At 45.3% G+C, this 17,693-nt stretch overlaps 1 non-coding gene across 1 annotated transcript; it reads left to right on the top strand.

The window, feature by feature from the left end:
* The first annotated feature begins 17,308 nt into the window (after positions 1–17,308).
* LOC134603904 (small Cajal body-specific RNA 11) lies at positions 17,309–17,444 on the top strand. The gene has a single exon (XR_010090642.1). It is a non-coding gene; the product is annotated as a small Cajal body-specific RNA 11 (non-coding RNA).
* The last annotated feature ends 249 nt before the right edge of the window (positions 17,445–17,693 follow it).

Raw genomic sequence — 17,693 nt, 5'->3', positions numbered from 1 at the left:
GAGGAGGTTATGGAAGAGGATGGAGTAGGAGGAGTAGAGGAGGTGGCAGCAGGCCTGCCTGCAAGTCGTGGCGGTGTCACCAACTCCTCTGCAGAGCCACGCATTCCATGCTTGGCAGCCGTCAGCAGGTTTACCCAATGCGCAGTGTAGGTGATATACCTGCCCTGACCATGCTTTGCAGACCAGGTATCAGTGGTCAGATGGACCCTTGCCCCAACACTGTGTGCCAGACATGCCATTACTTCCTTTTGCACAATCGAGTACAGGTTGGGGCTTGCCTTTTGTGCAAAGAAATTTCGTCCGGGTACCTTCCACTGCGGTATCCCAATAGCCACAAATTTTTTGAACGCCTCATACTCCACCAGCTTGTATGGTAAAAGCTGGTGGGCTAATAGTTCAGACAAGCCAACTGTCAGATGCTGGGCAAAGGGGGTGACTTTCTGACATTGGCTTCTTACGCTCAAACATGTCCTTGACAGACACATGACTGTGGGCAGATGAGCGGGAACTGCTCAAGGCGAGAGACGGAGTGGCGGATGGTTGAGAGGGGGCAAGGAGGACAGCAGTGGTTGACGTGGCTGAAGATGCTGGACCAGGAGGAGGATGGCGGCTTTGAGTTTGTGTGCTGCTTGTACTCATGTGTTGATCCCATAGGCGTGATGTGCGATCATGTTCCTACTCAAAGCAGTTGTACCTAGGTGGGTGTTGGACTTCCCACGACTCAGTTTCTTTTGGCACAGGTTGCAAATGGCATCGCTGTTGTCAGAGGCAGACACACAAAAAAAATGCCACACTGCTGAGCTCTGCAATGACGGCATTCTGGTGGTGGACACAGCATGCGTTGATTGGCGTGCTGTCTGGCTGACCCCGGGTGCCGATGCATGCTGTCTGACTGTGCCACTAGCTCATTGCGACTACCTCCCCCTGCTTCCAACTCGTCTCCTTCTCTTCTCTGTCTCCCCATCTGAACTTTCGCCCTGTTCTTCTTCTTGCCGAGCGGGCACCCACGTGACATCCATGGACGCATCGTCATCATCAACCACTTCACTTGTATCTGACAACTCAGCAAAGGAAGCAGCAGCGGGTACAACATCATCGTCATCACACCGTACGTCTATGTGTGTAATGCTGCCTGACTGAGACATATCCCTGTTATCTACATCCTCTGGCAATAATGGTTGCGCATCACTCATTTCTTCAAACGGATGTGTAAATAACTCTTCTGACAGATAAAGTGAAGCGTCTGTGGTGCTAGTGTTTGTGGTGGTTGCAGGCGGGTGAGTGGTATCTTGAGAGGTGCACGAAGCTAAGCTGGAGGAGGATGGTGCGTCAAGGTTCCGAGCGTAAGCTGTAGAAGATTGGGTGTCCTGTGTTAGCCAGTCAACTATGTCCTCAGAACTTTTAAAGTTCAGGGTACGTGGTACGTGGCTTCAATGACAAACAGACACACACTGACAGACAGGCAGACACACACACACACACACACACACACTGACAGACACACACGCACATTCGCTGCCAGACATACATACACTCTCATTGACAAACACATATACACTCTCACTGACAAACACATACACTCTCACTGAGAAACACACATATACACTCTTAGTGACAAAAAATATACACTCTTACTGACAAACACACATACTTACTCACTAACAAACACACATACACACTCACTGACAAACACCTATGCACTCTTACTGACAAACACATATACACTCTCACTGAAAAATACACATACACTCTTTGACAGACACACATACCAGCTCACTAACAGACAAACACAGAATTTATTATTTTTTTTAAATGTCACTCCACCCAGCCTCCCTACCTTTGTAAGTGCTGGCATGGAGTTTCATGCGCTTGGCGTGCGGTCCTTGCAGGCGGCGAGGGAGCTCTGATGTTCCTGCTCAGCTCCCTCGCGCACCTCTTAGTGATGCCATGGCCGGAGTGACATCATATTCTGGCTCTGGCATCACTGTGGGGAGCTGAACAGGAAGAGCTCAGGAAAGAGCGCTCCCTTGTCACTCGCCTCCTACATGAGTAGATGTCAGCCTTGGTGGGGCCCTAAGATGCTAGCTCATGGGACCCCAGAACAAGAGGCTGACATGGCATCTGCTTTTATTGCCACCCCCCTGAAAGTGCTCTTAAGGCAAATGCCTTGTCAGCTTTGCGCTAAATACAGAGCTGAGTAGCTCCCCTTTCACAAAATGGCTTGAGAAACATACGCATTTTTCGCACGCCTTTTTTAACCACTAAAGGTAAGCTCATGCCAGAGACCTCCAGGCACCACAAAAACTGTTCTGATTTAGCGTAACACTTGCAAATTTGTGCTTTTACTGCTTTTTTTTGTGGGGTGTTGGGACGGGAGCTGTCTTCCCAGAAATGTCCCACTGAATTTAGGTCAGCTGGAAGTTATGTATTACTGTCACTTGCATTGCTTTTAAATTTTGTGTACACTGCATTTTATTGTGGCACCTAGCCAGTGATACAATTAGGGGTTGTATTGTGTATGTATTAGGTGCTATAGTTTTATTGATGGACGGGCTTGCATCGCTGAATACAGTAAGCTAGTCTCTGTATTCATGGTTCAGATGCTTGCAGTGTCAAGGCTCTCTGTGCAGCTGTGTTGTGGGCTCTCTGACTGTAGTCATGGCATAATTTTCAAACTAAATTAATTTGCAATAAACACATTTAATTAGCAATTTTGCTCATCGTTTATACCTGATTGCTGGATATGGTTACATAATTGCTGTATATGTATACATAAGTACCAGTGTGAAGGGGTAGTTTAACATCACACTGCTTATACAGTGGGGTTGTGAAAAGTCGTACTTGCTGTCAGGTTCCCTATGTGTGACTGTGAGTAGGTGAAGGACAAATGTCTCTTACAGATATCTTGGTCAAGGTGTGTGTCTGTGTGTCAGTGTGTATCTGTGTGCCGCTATGTGCCAGTGTGTGTGTACCTGTGTGTGAGATGCACACACACATACACACGGATGAAAATATAATTTTGCCTCTTTATAAATCACTGGTAAGACCACACCTTGAATATGCTGTGCAATTTTGAGCGCCTGTTCTAAAGAAAGATATCATGGCACTAGAAAAAGTCCAGAGACGAGCTACAAAATTGATAAAAGGAATGGAGCATTTTAGTTATGAAAAAAGGTAAAAAAAATGAATCTGTTTAGTTTGGAAAAACAGCGCCTGAGAGGGGATATGATAACTTTATACAAATATATTCGTGGCCAGTACAAACCATTATCTGGAAATCTATTCATAAACAGGGCTATACATAGGACACAAGGTCACACATTTAGGAAAGATTTCATCTAAGGCAAAGAAATTTTTTTTTTTTTACAGTAAGAGCAATAAGGATATGGAATTCTCTGCCTGAAGAGGTGTTTTTTGTCAGAGTCACTACAGATGTTTAAACTGCAATTGGATAAATACTTACAAAAACATACAGGGATATAATTTCTAATTAGTGGGGTAATAGCTGCTTGATTCAAGGAGACATCTGACTGCTATTTTGGGATCAAGAAAAGCCACAAACTGGCACATACAAACACAGATACACACTTTGACATATAGAAACACACATCTTGACACACAGGTACATACAGACACACAGATACACACTGTGTGTCAAGATGTGTGTATCTGTGTCAGTGTGTATCTGTGTGCCACTATGTGCCAGTGTGTGTGTATCTGTGTCAGATTCATACACACTGGCACATACAAACACAGATACACACACCTTGATACACAGACACATACAAACATAGATACACACACTTTGACACACAGATACATACATACACACACACAGCAGATACACACTGTGTGTCAAGGTGTGTGTATCTGTGTGTCAGTATGTGTATCTGGGTGCCACTATGTGCCAGTGTGTGTATCTGTGTGTCAGATACATACACACACACACACACACAGATACACATTGACACACAGATACACACACTGGCACATACAAAAGACGGCGCAATTTTTTTTTTCACGGAGGGGCACCTGAAGCAATGGGGGCCCATCCTTGCTGATGTCTGGGTGGTCCCCTGTAAGGAATGGGGTTAAGGGGCGCAAGAGCTTGGTTCTCCGGTCGGAGAGGGAGTCTTTCCGGGGGTTGTTCTGTCTTCCTGGAATCCGTATACTTGTCAGCCAAGCAAGCCGCCTGACGTAGAGTAAGGGGTCTCCGGTCACGAATCCATTCTCTAATGTCAGGGTTGAGGGTATTGAAGAAATGCTCCAGTAGAAATAATTGTAGTACATCCTCACCCGACACTGCTTGGCACCCGACTACCCAGTGGGACGCTGTTCATGGAGGTGGCGTGCCCATTCGGTGTAAGAGTCTTTTCCTTGCTTTCTGGACTCTCGGAACCGCCGGCGGTACACTTCTAGGGTGACGGCGTACCGGGCGAGCAATGCCTCTTTGACTGTGCGGTAATGCTGGTTTTCGTTATAGGGGATAGCCCTGAACGCCTCTGCAACTCTCCCTGATAACTTTCCTGCCAAAATGGTGACCCATTCATCGGTGGGTACCTGGTGTAAAGCCCACTTGGCCCGGGCTTGCATCACGATGTCGGCTGGAGGGTTTGGGCCAAACAGGGCTAATCATAACCGAGCAGTTTGCATCTGTTCGTCGTCCTCCGCATTCAAGACCACCGTTTCGGGCATAGTGTTGGTTTGGTCCATTCTCCAGCAATTCATCAATTAGCTCCCGCTTGAGATGGTTGTTTGCCGTTCAGCCACAGCTCTTCAATAAATCTTTTAAGGTAGATCACTTCAGTCATTCGTATAGATTCTCTATCCACTATTCCGCTATTACCTCCAGGTTTAACATCTTCTCTGGGGAAAAATAACCATCCCACCGCTGCCACCAGATGTGGCGACACCCCCGGTAGGAAGAGGGGTTTTCGCCGCCAGAGATGTTCTTTTCCCCCTAGTATGAGTAATGCTATAATAATCCCAAACTGCGTTCTCAATAGCGATAATCCAAAAGCAGGCAAAGTAGTGTTATAGCAGGTATAGCTTTCCCCCACAGACATTAGTCGGGACTGAATGCTGGGGGTGAACTGGTTTATTGGAAGCCACACACGGCCTTTTATGCAACTCCCCATGCAAGGGGTCTCCAAAGTGACATTGTAGGGGAATCCCTCCCATACTTTTCTCTGGACCTGAGAGAGGACTTAGTTACAAGTAACTTCTAAATTAAATTATCTCTCAGGTACAGAGCAGGTACATTTATTACACCCCAAAACATACATATTGTTAACAAGTACCCACTGGATAGCCTGTATCTGAGTGTCCACAATATCCAGAAAGCACTCAGATCCCATGAACGCAGCTGAAATGCCAACGGGGTAAAGTTCTGACCGACTGCACACGAGGCTGTTGCCTAGAATAGTTCCATGAAATTGGGAGGGATGGTCGGTCTCTTTCAGGGGTACAAAATCCCACAAAATACCGAATACCGAATGAAAGTATTAGCCCGTATGCTAGTTAGGTGTCAGGATTACAAGTTGATCCAGCACGCATTACTGTGTCACACCTAGGACTAAGGATAACGTATAACGGGACCTTAGAATGGCCGGACTTAACGTCTCCAAGAATAGTAAAAATACTTGCCAAGGTCAGGGACACAGAATGAGACACAAAGTCGAGGATACCAGATATCAGGTAAGTCAAAACAAAGCCAAAGTCAAATACCAGAAAATCAAGAACACACTCTCGGATAACCATAGGCATGAAACCACGACAGGGCAATGAGCAAGAGGAGAATTGGGATTAAATACCCCCCCCCTGTGGATCCGATTGGCTGTAACCGGCCTTTGACCCCAAAGGCAATGATTTCTGCTCGGCACTACTTTTCCTGTCAGGACAGTAATGTTGCTCGGTACAACTTTTCCTGTCAGGACAGTAAATGCCATTAACCACATTTTTATGTGCGGATGAATACGTGACATTACCCCCCACTTGTAGACCGCCCACTGGGTGGGCAGGACCAGGTTTGAGAGGAAACTTGGCGTGAAAAGAACAAATTATACGGCCAGCATTAATATCAGAAGCCGAAACCCAAGAACAGTCAGCATAAACATAGACTACAAAAAATGTGTGAAGCTTGAGAGGAGATTTAAATGTGATAAAACATGCTTTGCACACAAATATCTTGTATCTGTATATCTGTATTCGTGTGTGTGTCTCTATGTGTTTATGATGTGCGTGGGTAGTGTGTACTTAGCAGTGTGTGTCTGTCATGCATAATACTTTCATCATTCTCTCTCCACATCTCAGCTTCCAGAGTCTGGGATTATTGTGCTAAAGTTAAAATAAATCATAAAATATAAAACAATAAATTCATTTCTGGAAGCGTTGGGCCCCCTAGTAGGCCTGAAACGTAATTAAGGGAATCTTCTCCTGGGACTGTAGTTTATTCATGAAAATGTTGCAGTATGATGGGAGGGACCTCCCCTTACCTTTTAAGAGGCTCCACTGTTTCCTGTCACTCCTCTTTGGTTCCCTTTGTTTATGTGTGTACTTTTTATCCTGGGCGCCGAGCTGAATTCGTTCCTGCCCTGGGCGGATTAACATAGCGATGTGCCGGCGGTGGGGCCTGTTTAGTTGAACTCGCCTTTTGAGTCCCTGGCTTTTAAATTTAGTCTCTCCCCTCGGATACCTTCGGTTTTGATGGCCAGAAGGTGCCTTGGCCCGCCTTGGTTGAAGGTTCCTGTTCCCTCTACCGTGAGAGGGTGCGGCTTAAGGGCGTGGTGCAGAGAGAGAGGGCGGGAGCGACAGCAGCAAAGAGGCTGGGCTTTTTCCCCCTCTTGGGCAGAGGCCTGGCTGGGGCAACCTCAGGGCCGGCGCTACCATTAAGGCGGACTAGCCAGCCGCCTAGTGCGCCCCTTGGGAGGGGGCGCCGCCAGGAGCGCCGGCCCCCCTAATGCTGCAGCCGCCCGAGCGCTCTGTAGAGAGCCTCAGGCGGCTGCAGCTTCGCCCGGGATGGTGCGTCCATGAGGGCGCACCGCCCGGGCGCAGCATGAAGAGAGGAGCTGAAAGGAGGGAAGCGCTCCCTCCTGTCACTCCCTCACTGTAGCGTGGCCGAGCCCTGTATGATCCGCCGGTACAGGGAGCATTTGTCTCCTGTACCCGGACGGACTAACAGGAAGTGAACACTGAGTGTTCACTTTCTTTTAGTCCGTCCGGATACAGGAAACAAAAGCTCCCTGTACCCGCGGACTGTACAGAGCTCGGCCACGCTACAACATAGGTAGGGGACTGTGGGGGGAATAAAGGGAGGGGGGAGGGGGGGGAGAAATAAACGGAGAGGGAGGAAGGGGGGGAGAAATAAATGGAGAGGGAGGGAGGGGGGGAGAAATAAATGGAGAGGGAGGGAGGAGGGGAGAAATAAATGGAGGGGGGGAAATAAATAGAGAGGGAGGGAAGGGAGGGCAGGAGAAATAAATGGAGAGGGAGGGGGGGAGGAGAAATAAATGGAGAGAGAGAGGGGGAGGAGAAATAAATGGACAGGGAGGGGGGGAATAAATGGACGGGGGGAAATAAATGGACAGGGAGGGGGGGAATAAATGGACAGGGGGGGGAATAGGTGGACAGGGGGGGATAAATGGACAGGGAGGGTGACGGAATAAATGGACAGGCAGGGTGGGGGGAATAAATTGAAAGGGGGGGGAAATAAATTGACAAGGTGGGGGGGGAAGTAATTGACAGGGAGTGGAATTGACGGGGTTAGGAGGGGGAATGAGAGTGGGGAGGGGAGAAGAGAGTGACGAGGGGGGCGAGAGAAGAGAGTGACGAGGGAGGGAGAGGGGGAGAAGAGAGTGACAAGGGAGGAGGGAGAGATTGACGTCCATCACACACACACAATGCACCCCTTGCACACATAAAAACAAACAATGCATTACACACACAGACACACACACACAAGCAATTCAACCCTTACATACAATGCATCCCTTACACACACAGAAACACACAATGCATTCCTTACACACACTCAATGCACCCCTTACAGACGCACACACTGCATCCCGTACATACACAGAAACACACATTGCAGCCCTTACACATACAAACACAGATTCACACAATGCATTCCTTACACACATATCAGGACATCCCCTACTCCTGTGAACAAACTATTTGGTAGAACATGGGACCCTGGGGCCCAGACCATGAGCTGTGTAAAGGGCCTTTAAAAAAATGGAGCTGCTTTCCGTTCTCCCAGAACACAAACAGCCTCCAGAGAGCCTGTTCTACACCAGACGAGTGGAGCCAGCCTGCAGCTAGAGCCCATCACCATCCTCATCTGATTGTAAGTAGGCAATCTAGTATATTATTCGTGGCACTAATCTCTAATTTACCTCACATTAAAGGGACACTTTAGTCCCCAGAACCACTGCAGCTTAATGTAGTGGTTCTGGTGTCTATAGCCTGTCCCTGCAGGCCTTTTAATGTAAACACGGCGTCACTGCAGCACTTGCGTTAGTTAACCCCTTAACACCGCAGCCAAATGTACAAGTTGTGAACGAAACAAAACGTAAACAAAACCTGGCATTTGCGCTATATGTCTGTCCAACCGTAATTCACCTCTTTCATATTAAATGCACCCCCCCTTATTATATATCATTTTATTCAGGGGAAACAGGGCTTTCATTTAATATCAAATATTTAGCTATGAAACATAATTTAATATGAAAAAAATGGGAGAAAATAAGATTTTTTTTTATTTTTTTTGTTCTTCATGACATTTTAACTGTCAATGTCATAATACTGTTTGCTTTTACTGCAATAAAATACACATATTTGTATTCAGCAAAGTCTCACGTGTAAAACAGTACCCCCTATGTACAGGTTTTATGGTGTTTTGGGAAGTTACAGGGTCAAATATAGCGTGTTACATTTGAAATTGAAATTCGACAGATTGGTTACGTTGCCTTTGAGACTGTATAGTAGCCCAGGAAATAAATTTACACCCATAATGGCATACCATTTGCAATAGTAGACGACCCAAGGTATTGCAAATAAGCGATGTCCAGTCTTTTTTAGTAGCCATTTGGTCACAAACACTGGCCAAAGTTAGCGTTTGTATTTGTTTGTGTGTGAAAAATGCAAAAAACGCCAATTTTGGCCAGTGTTTGTGACTAAGTGGCTACTAAAAAAGACTGGACATACCCCATTTGCAATACCTTTGGTTGTCTACTATTGCAAATGGTATGCCATCATAGGGGTAATTTTCATTCTTGGGCTACCATAGGGTCATAAAGGCAACGTAAGCAATCTGGCGAATTTTAATGTGAAAAAAATGAAACACAAGCCTTATATTTGACGCTGTAATTTTTGAAAACACCATAAAACCTGTACATGAGGGGTACTGTTGTACTCAGGAGACTTCGCTGAACACAAATATTTGTGTTTCAAAACAGTAAAAAGTATTGCAGCAATAATATCGTCCCTGTAAGTGCTGTTTGTGCGTGAAAAATGCAAAAAACGTCACTTTTACTGGCGATATCATGGTTGTAATACATTTTACGGTTTTGAAACACAAATATTTGTGTTCAGCGATGTCTCCCGAGTAAAACAGTACCCCCCATGTACAGGTTTTATGGTGTCTTGGAAAGTTATAGGGTTAAATATAGTGCTAGCAAATTAAATTCCCTATACTTTCGGCATGGGTGGTCAGGCAGGTCCCGCTAATTGTAATTAATTAGGATACCTAATTATGTAAAATTATTACATAAATATATGTGTAGAATTAATATATGTATATATATACATATGTGTATATATACGTATATATATATATATATTTTTTTTAATATTTTTATTTATATATAGGTATATATATAGTGATATATACGTATATATTTATGTATATAGATATATATATTATTTCGTTATAAGTGTATTTTGATATAAATATATATATATTAATATCAGAATACAGTTAGAACGAAATAAAACACATCTATATATTTTTTAATATTTTATTTTTAATTATTTTTTTTATTTAATTTTTTTACGTATTTACATATTAATTTTTTTTATATTATTTATAAATATATATATAACAATAATTATATATATATTTAATCAGTATCAGTCTACGTGTAATTTGATATTAATATATATATATAATTATATATATATTAATATTAAAATACACCTAGACGGTGTATGTGTATGTGTGTATATGTGTATATATATACTTAGATCATATATATATAATATATATATATGATCTAAGTATATAATTTTTTTTTTTTTTACACTGTTTTAACATTTTATTATTTGATTTTCAGCCAGCAGGGGGACCAACTGTCATTACAGTTGGTCCCCCTGCTGGCAATGCAGCAGGCAGCTATACCGGCCATGTGATTGTGAGGTCCTCGCAAGGACCTCACTCTCACATGGCCGGGAGGGCTCCTGGAGGGCGGACGTGCCGCGGGGGGCTCCCTGGGAGTCCCCCGAACCGCGATCGCCGGCGTGGGACCGCCAGCGACCGGGTAAGTTACTAAAAACCGGAGGGCGTACTATTACGTCCGGCGGCGTTTAGAGCCGCTTTTAAAAGGACGTAATAGTACGCCCTCCGGTCTTAAGGGGTTAACATGGGGCATTGTGATGTCATATGGGGGGGGGGGGCGGCAAACTTTACTTTTGCCTAGGGCGGCAAAAATCCTTGCACCGGCCCTGCCTGCAGTCTGCGTTTAAGGTGGCCATACCGGAGATTCTTCCTTGCTGTCCTTATGCCTCTGCTTGGGAGGATGCAACGGGTGCTCCGCTGCAGGATTAGGTTAAGCCGCATCCTCTTGAGGACTGAGGAGTTTAGCACTCAGTGCCGCCACCTTAGCTAAATTTGGTTATTATTTATATTTTACCATTTGTTTGAATGGTTTTTCTGCCATGATGCCATGGTGACGTATTCAATAAATGTGGCCAGCAATGGCTTTACCTCCCAGCATATTGTCGTGTTATTCATTTCAAGGGGGATGTTGGGTTAGGGAGGGTGTTATAGGGTTAGGTATTTTGGCTAAAACATAGGAGATTATGCCTTAAGCTATACATTTGCAAACAATTTGACTTGGATAATGAAAGATAAATTGCAATCATAGAGTGACGTTAGAGAACCAATATATTATTAACTTTTCTTCGCTATATGATTAATCCTTACTCGTTTATCCTTTATCAGTCATAAAGATTACAATCTTTACTTTTCCATGATCAACCAGAATCTTTACTATATGTTTGAAAGCCAGCCCTCTCCTGAAATGGTTAACTAATACATTTACTATTAACAGAGTTAATGATTCCCTGTTGGCCAATGATTGTTCAAAGTGGCAATAATAATTTAATCTATGGTATATACTGGTTAATATAGTGCACATTGCTTAAACAGTTTATCTGTTTAGTGTGAATAATTCCAAGATTTACATACTCTTGAAACATTGCTTAGAGCAGCGTTTTTCAACCATTTTTGTTTTCCTGGCTCTATAGTCTCCCTTTAAATGTAGATCTAGATGGTATGGTTTATGCAAAATATATATTTTTATATAAAACCCAAAGAAAATTGTTACTTGCACACTATCCCATTGTACAGTGCTACAGAATTTGCTGGCGCTATATAAATAATAAAATAATAACAATAAAATAATAATCCCAAATCCCTATGCACATTTACATACATGGAGGTTTTAGTACCACTCCAATGGCCATTAGATGTTAACTCCCAGGCAAACCTCTTAGGGGAGTCCTACACTAACAATGCACCTTGCTTCTTTCAACTTCAGGTAAAAAAAAAATCTGAAGGAAGCAAGGTGAATTGTAAGTGTAGGACTCCCCTAGGAGATTTGCCTTGAAGTGGCAGGGGTGCTCACAATATGCTTTGACCTCAGTGGTGTATTTACGTTACATGGTACACAGGGCTGAAATGGATTACAGCACCAACCCAAACCCGTTTTAGGGCAATTACATACACATGCTGACATTCATATACACACAAATATTCAAACATACTTCCTTTCAGTTACACACATATGTTCATATACATACATGGGCACATATAAACAGACAAAAAGGGTGTGGAGCCAGTGCCCAAGCAAGTTGGACACACACTGCTGCAGCTCCGAGCGTTTACCCGGAATTATCTGATCTGAGCCGCTGTACACTGCCTCACTGAACTTCGAAGATGACCCCTGGGCTCCCTGCACCATGGGGAAGAAGAATATAAAAAAGCGCGCAGATCCGGAATCGGGCTTTGGAGATATAGGAGCTTTTCTCGTCGCGGCCTGAAATCCCCAAGATGGCGCCTGAGGCCTACACCTCGCAGTCCTCCAACAAGGATAGCACCTCTGCCCAGGCAAGACAAATGCCCCAGGGGCCTCTGGACATGGGAGACTCAGCACCCTCCACCAGGGCCTATATTTAGGCTCTGATGCAGGACATTAAGTCCATGTTCCAAGTGGACATGGCACTGGTGTGGGAGGACGTGGCCACACTCACCAACCGGGTGGCAGCGGTGGAGGAAGGCATGGGAGCCACCAGACTGGTGCAAAATGCCACTGACGCTGCACTCTGCTCCCTATGACAGCAATGTCTCGATCAGCAAGCACAACTCGCCAGCATGGAAGACAGGACCAAGGCAAGAAACCTGAGGGTCCAAGGCATACCTAAGACAATCTATGGCACCAAACTGCCACATTTCTGCTGGAGGCTCATAGCCACCTTATTGACACCGCTCCAAGCCAAGCAGGTGATGATTGACTCTTGCTTCAGACTCACCAGGGCAAAAGGAGCTTGTGATGTGCTGATTAAATTTGTAATACGCCTGGGGGCCACAAGAGGCTCTCAAAAGTGAATACAAATACGAAGAAACTAGTCCTGCGCTCAAACTCCCATTACTCCTGGGTGGCAGCAATGACCATAGTACACATCAGCCAAAATACATATAGTAAAAACCAAAGAAAAAAATCCTTATGTATTCTGTCTCATTAGAGATATTTTTGCCAGAAGCTCAAAGAAGCAAGGCGAATGATTAGAGTTAGGACCCACCTAAGAGGTCTGCATTGATGTGACAGGTGGGCATACCCTCTCATGGTCATTGGAGGTAACTAAAAACCTCCATTTGTTTAAAAATACATAAGGATGTGGAAAGAGCGCAGGTAACTTTTTTTCTTTTGTTTTGACTATATGTATTTTGGCTGATGTGTACTATGGTCGTTGCTGCCGCCCAGGAGTAATGGGAGTTTGAGCGCAGGACTAGTTTCTTTGTATTTGTACTCCGTGAGTAAGCCATCCCCTACAAGTGGGGCCCACATTTCAGGCGGACAAGGCAGGCAAGACATACCAGCTATCACACGCCTCTGAAGTACCAGCTTTCCTTCAGGCACTTGGCCTACCAGCGTTGACGGCACAGGAGACAGCTCGTCCATCTTGGACTGTTGCAGAAATTACCCCCTATGTGCCCAGAGGAGAGGTCTCGAAAACAGCTGCTCTACCCGCCTGATACTGTTGTAGTTGAGCATATATCTTTGCCTGTTGCAGTCCGCTAGAGTTCTAAATGTTCCATATGTTTCTGTAATCTTTCACCACTGGATCTGTAAGCGGCTTACACCACTGGATCTGTTAAGTCCCCCTCCCCCCCTCCTTATCTATATTCTTGAGTGTGCAAAGCTGATTTCCAGTTTGACGCAGGCCCTTTTTTATACACTCAGCAAGCGACCTAGGCCTTCCTACCCAGCAATGGAACAAATCTAACACAGAGCCAAGCTACAGAAGGTTTTATACCAGTTAATTACCCACACAGATGTGCCTTATGTCTGTTATAAATGCAGCAACTTACTACTAAGCCTATGGGCACTGCCTGCTGCACATATGCGCCCCCCAGCTTATGCTTGATACCCTGCTAGACTGGATGAGAGTGGGCTGATTAGTTTTCCTAAAACAATTTAAATTGGGTATCTACTCATATATGTGTCAAAATTGTTGTTATGATTTATGTTATATTTACATTGTAATGCCGAACACATGTGGCAATGTTATCCTCATGTTGAACCCACAAAAATAAAGAATTTAATAATAAACAGACAGACACATTGATATGCAAGCACACATGGACACAAACACACACAGACTCACACATACATACTCATACACAAACAGACATTTATGCACACGCACACAGGGAAGGATTAACAGGGCCGCCATCAGAAATTTTTCGGCCCCAAACACAGCTCAAGGTCTGGGCCCCCCTTCAAGGCCGCCCACAGGGTCCGCCTCCAAGTTCCGCCCACAGGAATACACACACAAAAAGATACACATATACTAACAGATACAAATACTGAAACAGACATACACACATGCATAGGGAGATACTGACACACACACACACATATACATGCAGACATACATACTGACATACAGATACATACTGACATACATACATTCATATATACACATACTGGCACACATACATTCATACATACACACACACACACACACACACATACTAGCATACATACATACACACATACTGGCATACATACGGTACATAAAAATAAAAAAAATGAGGGCAGCGCAAACAATTTGCAAATGTGCACACCAAGTGCTACAAAAAGATTTATTACCAAGGACATAAGGTACAAACGTTTCGGGTTATCCCCTTTATCAATGCATGTCCTTACAAAAACAGAGTGCACTTACCATTAAATACATGAGCCAAATACCCAGCCGGGCCCCCCAGGGCTGCCAGGCCCGTGACAACCGTCATGGTTGTCACCCCCTGCTGATTAACATAGGGGCTGATGGAGCTGTAGCTCCAGGCCCATGCCCATGAAATAGGCCTATTGATTTTAAGAGAAAAATTACTCTTAGGGTTTCCACCTGGCAGTTATTTTATTTATTGGCATAGCCGGTATTTGAGGCTGCCTGGCCGGTGCTGATATTGCAGTCATACTGGCAATACAAATGCTGGTATTTTTTTATTTTAATCCATCTTCACCCATGGAGGGCTCCACGCAGACAGAGCCCTGCAGGGCGGGGGAAGGCTTATAAGGCCTTGCCCCGCCCTGCAATTAGACTCAGAGCACTGTGGTTGGTTTAAGCCATCCAATCAGAGTGCTCTGACAAGTAAATGAAGAGACTGACAGGTAAGTCTCTACATTCATCTGTCACAGCACTCTGATTGGTTAGCTTGAAATCCAGACAATCAGAGTGCTCTGTGTGTCATTTTACACAGCGTGGGAAAGTTCTTTGGAATTTTCCCACGCTGTGTAATTTGACTCATAACTCTCTGATTGGTTACTTTTAATTAACCAATCAGAGTGTTGTTATGAGTCAAAAACTTTTTCAAAGTGCGACAGTTATTATGGATTTTTATTTGGCCATTTTTTAGGGCTGAAAAAAGAAGATTTTAGAAAAAAGAAGACATCAAATGAGGGGGCGGGGCTTACCTGCCGAGCGAGCCAGACGTGCATGGCGAGAGCTCCCGCATCCGAAGCCCTAATTCTGGGCATAACGCCCGACCACCGGATCGTGCCGGACGTAGACAACTATCTACTTGTCCAGGAGGGGATGCTGCATCCTCCCCGCCACTGTACCTTCCGCATCACGGCCTGCGGCCTGCACGGGTGGGAGCCGCGGAGAGACGGCTGCTCTCCCGGTTCTCAGGCTGAAGAAAGGGCACTCACACATCGCCTCCCCCCCCCCTGCGGACCGGTGGGGGATATCCCGGTTCCCGCCAGAATGGGAAGCCACAACCTTAACCATATCAGCAGCAGCCGATGAAATCTCAAGCGGAGCAGAAGCGGCGATACCCAAGATGGTGGACATGCCTAACTCCACTACACGTGGAATGGAAGCATCGCAACTCAAGGTGGATAGTCCTACAAGTAAAGCGACTGACACACTCAAGGCGATCTTCAACAGGTTCTGGGCAAAACTAGCAGACAGAGCATGGCGCACAGGAAGGGCACAAGAACCACCTGTAGGCGACAGCAAACACAGCAAGACAAAATGTGGGGGTATTCCAATAAGGGGACAGATATCCCAAGCTTACACACACAGGCGGAGAGAGCAGAGGGCCCTGGCCCACAGGTTCCAGCCAGGCGCACGGAGGGCTGCGAGCCGCGCGGGACCGCCCAGGCGACGCTTGGCAAGGAGACGGCACCCAGCACTGCGGATGCCAGTGGTGCCGCCTGCACGCAAAGCTCCGGTTGGGAAACAACCCCTGAGAAGGAACCCTAGAAGAATCAAACGGGCGCCAAGGGTGAAGCGTACCCGCGAAATGCACAGTCCCCTAAAGTCTCGAGGACTTTACCGCATTGAACGGGGACAGATATGGAGCCACAGGAGTTGGAGAGATGGGGCAATCAGCAGAACCCAGAGAGGTTTCTATCAGCTCTTATACTTGCCTGGACTTTGTGAGTGTGCTAGGGGTATTGGCTGAATGAGCGACTAACAAGCAGCCCCTGCCCGTTTAGATATTCTAGTTCTGGGAGCATGCTGCACTGCCTTCCCATTCAGTGAGCGAGGTTAACAAGCATCTTATTTTTGCTCTTGTTTTTGTTTTGTTTTTTTGTTGTTTTTTTTCCTGTTCCCACGTTGTTCTTTACCTGTCTACCTGTCTCTACCTTCTCCACACTCAGTTATTAGTATAAATCTGGCCCTGGAGCTGTAACCTAATCCTGCTACCACCAATAGTATAATCAACAAATATGCTTTTAGAGGTTTTAACGTAAGGGGTAGCCCCTACCTAATCATCATGTACCCATGCATGCATACTTACTATGTTTTTTCCCTTCTTTTCAACACTGTCCTTTACCATGTATGAAGACATGCCTGTCGCCTCACATATAGTGCATATTATCCTCCAATGTTCTTAACTGTTTGTGTACCGCACATGCACTGTTCTTTTATACTTGACTCGAAACAAAAAAAAAGAGGCTTCTTTTTGCCATGGCTCATGTGAGCCCTACTGCTATATTCTGTTATCTATTACTCAAAGACATCAAATGGTACGTGTTTTTTTTTTTTTACAGGTACTTAGTTATTGGTCCCCCCCTCATTATTTTTAGGGTGAGGGGGGGTAGGTAGAGGTTAATGATTTTTTGTGGGAGGGGGGTGACTAGGGGTTTGGGGACAATAGGTTTCCCCCCTATTCTAATTTAGGGCCCCCACCGCTCATGGCTGTGGGCCAGGGGGGAGAACAATTATGTCCCTTATTCTAACTTAGGGCCCCTACCCTTCACTCAGGAGTGGGGGCGGGGTGGAGGGCAATAGGTCCCCCCCTTGTTCTTCTTTAGGGCCCCCACCCGCTGCTCAGGGGTGGGGGCCGGGGGGGGGGACAATAGGTTCCCCCTTCATGTTAGAAGCCCCCACTCACGCAGCATGGGTGGGGGCTTGGGAGGAGGGACACTGTGTTTTTTTTTGTTTCTTTTTTACAGTGAGCAACCACAGGCTGCTCATTGTTTAATAGACATGCCCCTACTCTCGGTATAGTAAATTTGGCTGAAAGACCAATTTAGGTCTTTCAGTCTTTTAGTAGATAGCTCCCTAATACCGTGGGAATTAGGAAGTTATCTACTTATTCATTCCTGTCATTCCATTGACTGGCTAAGTAACTTACATTTTATATGAATGTGTGTTACTTGATTGTTGTAAGTGTT

This window comes from Pelobates fuscus, chromosome 3 (assembly GCF_036172605.1).
Source record: "Pelobates fuscus isolate aPelFus1 chromosome 3, aPelFus1.pri, whole genome shotgun sequence".
Lineage (NCBI taxonomy): Eukaryota > Metazoa > Chordata > Amphibia > Anura > Pelobatidae > Pelobates > Pelobates fuscus.
Note: the sequence above shows the minus strand (reverse complement) of the source record. Positions and strands in the feature narration are given on the sequence as shown.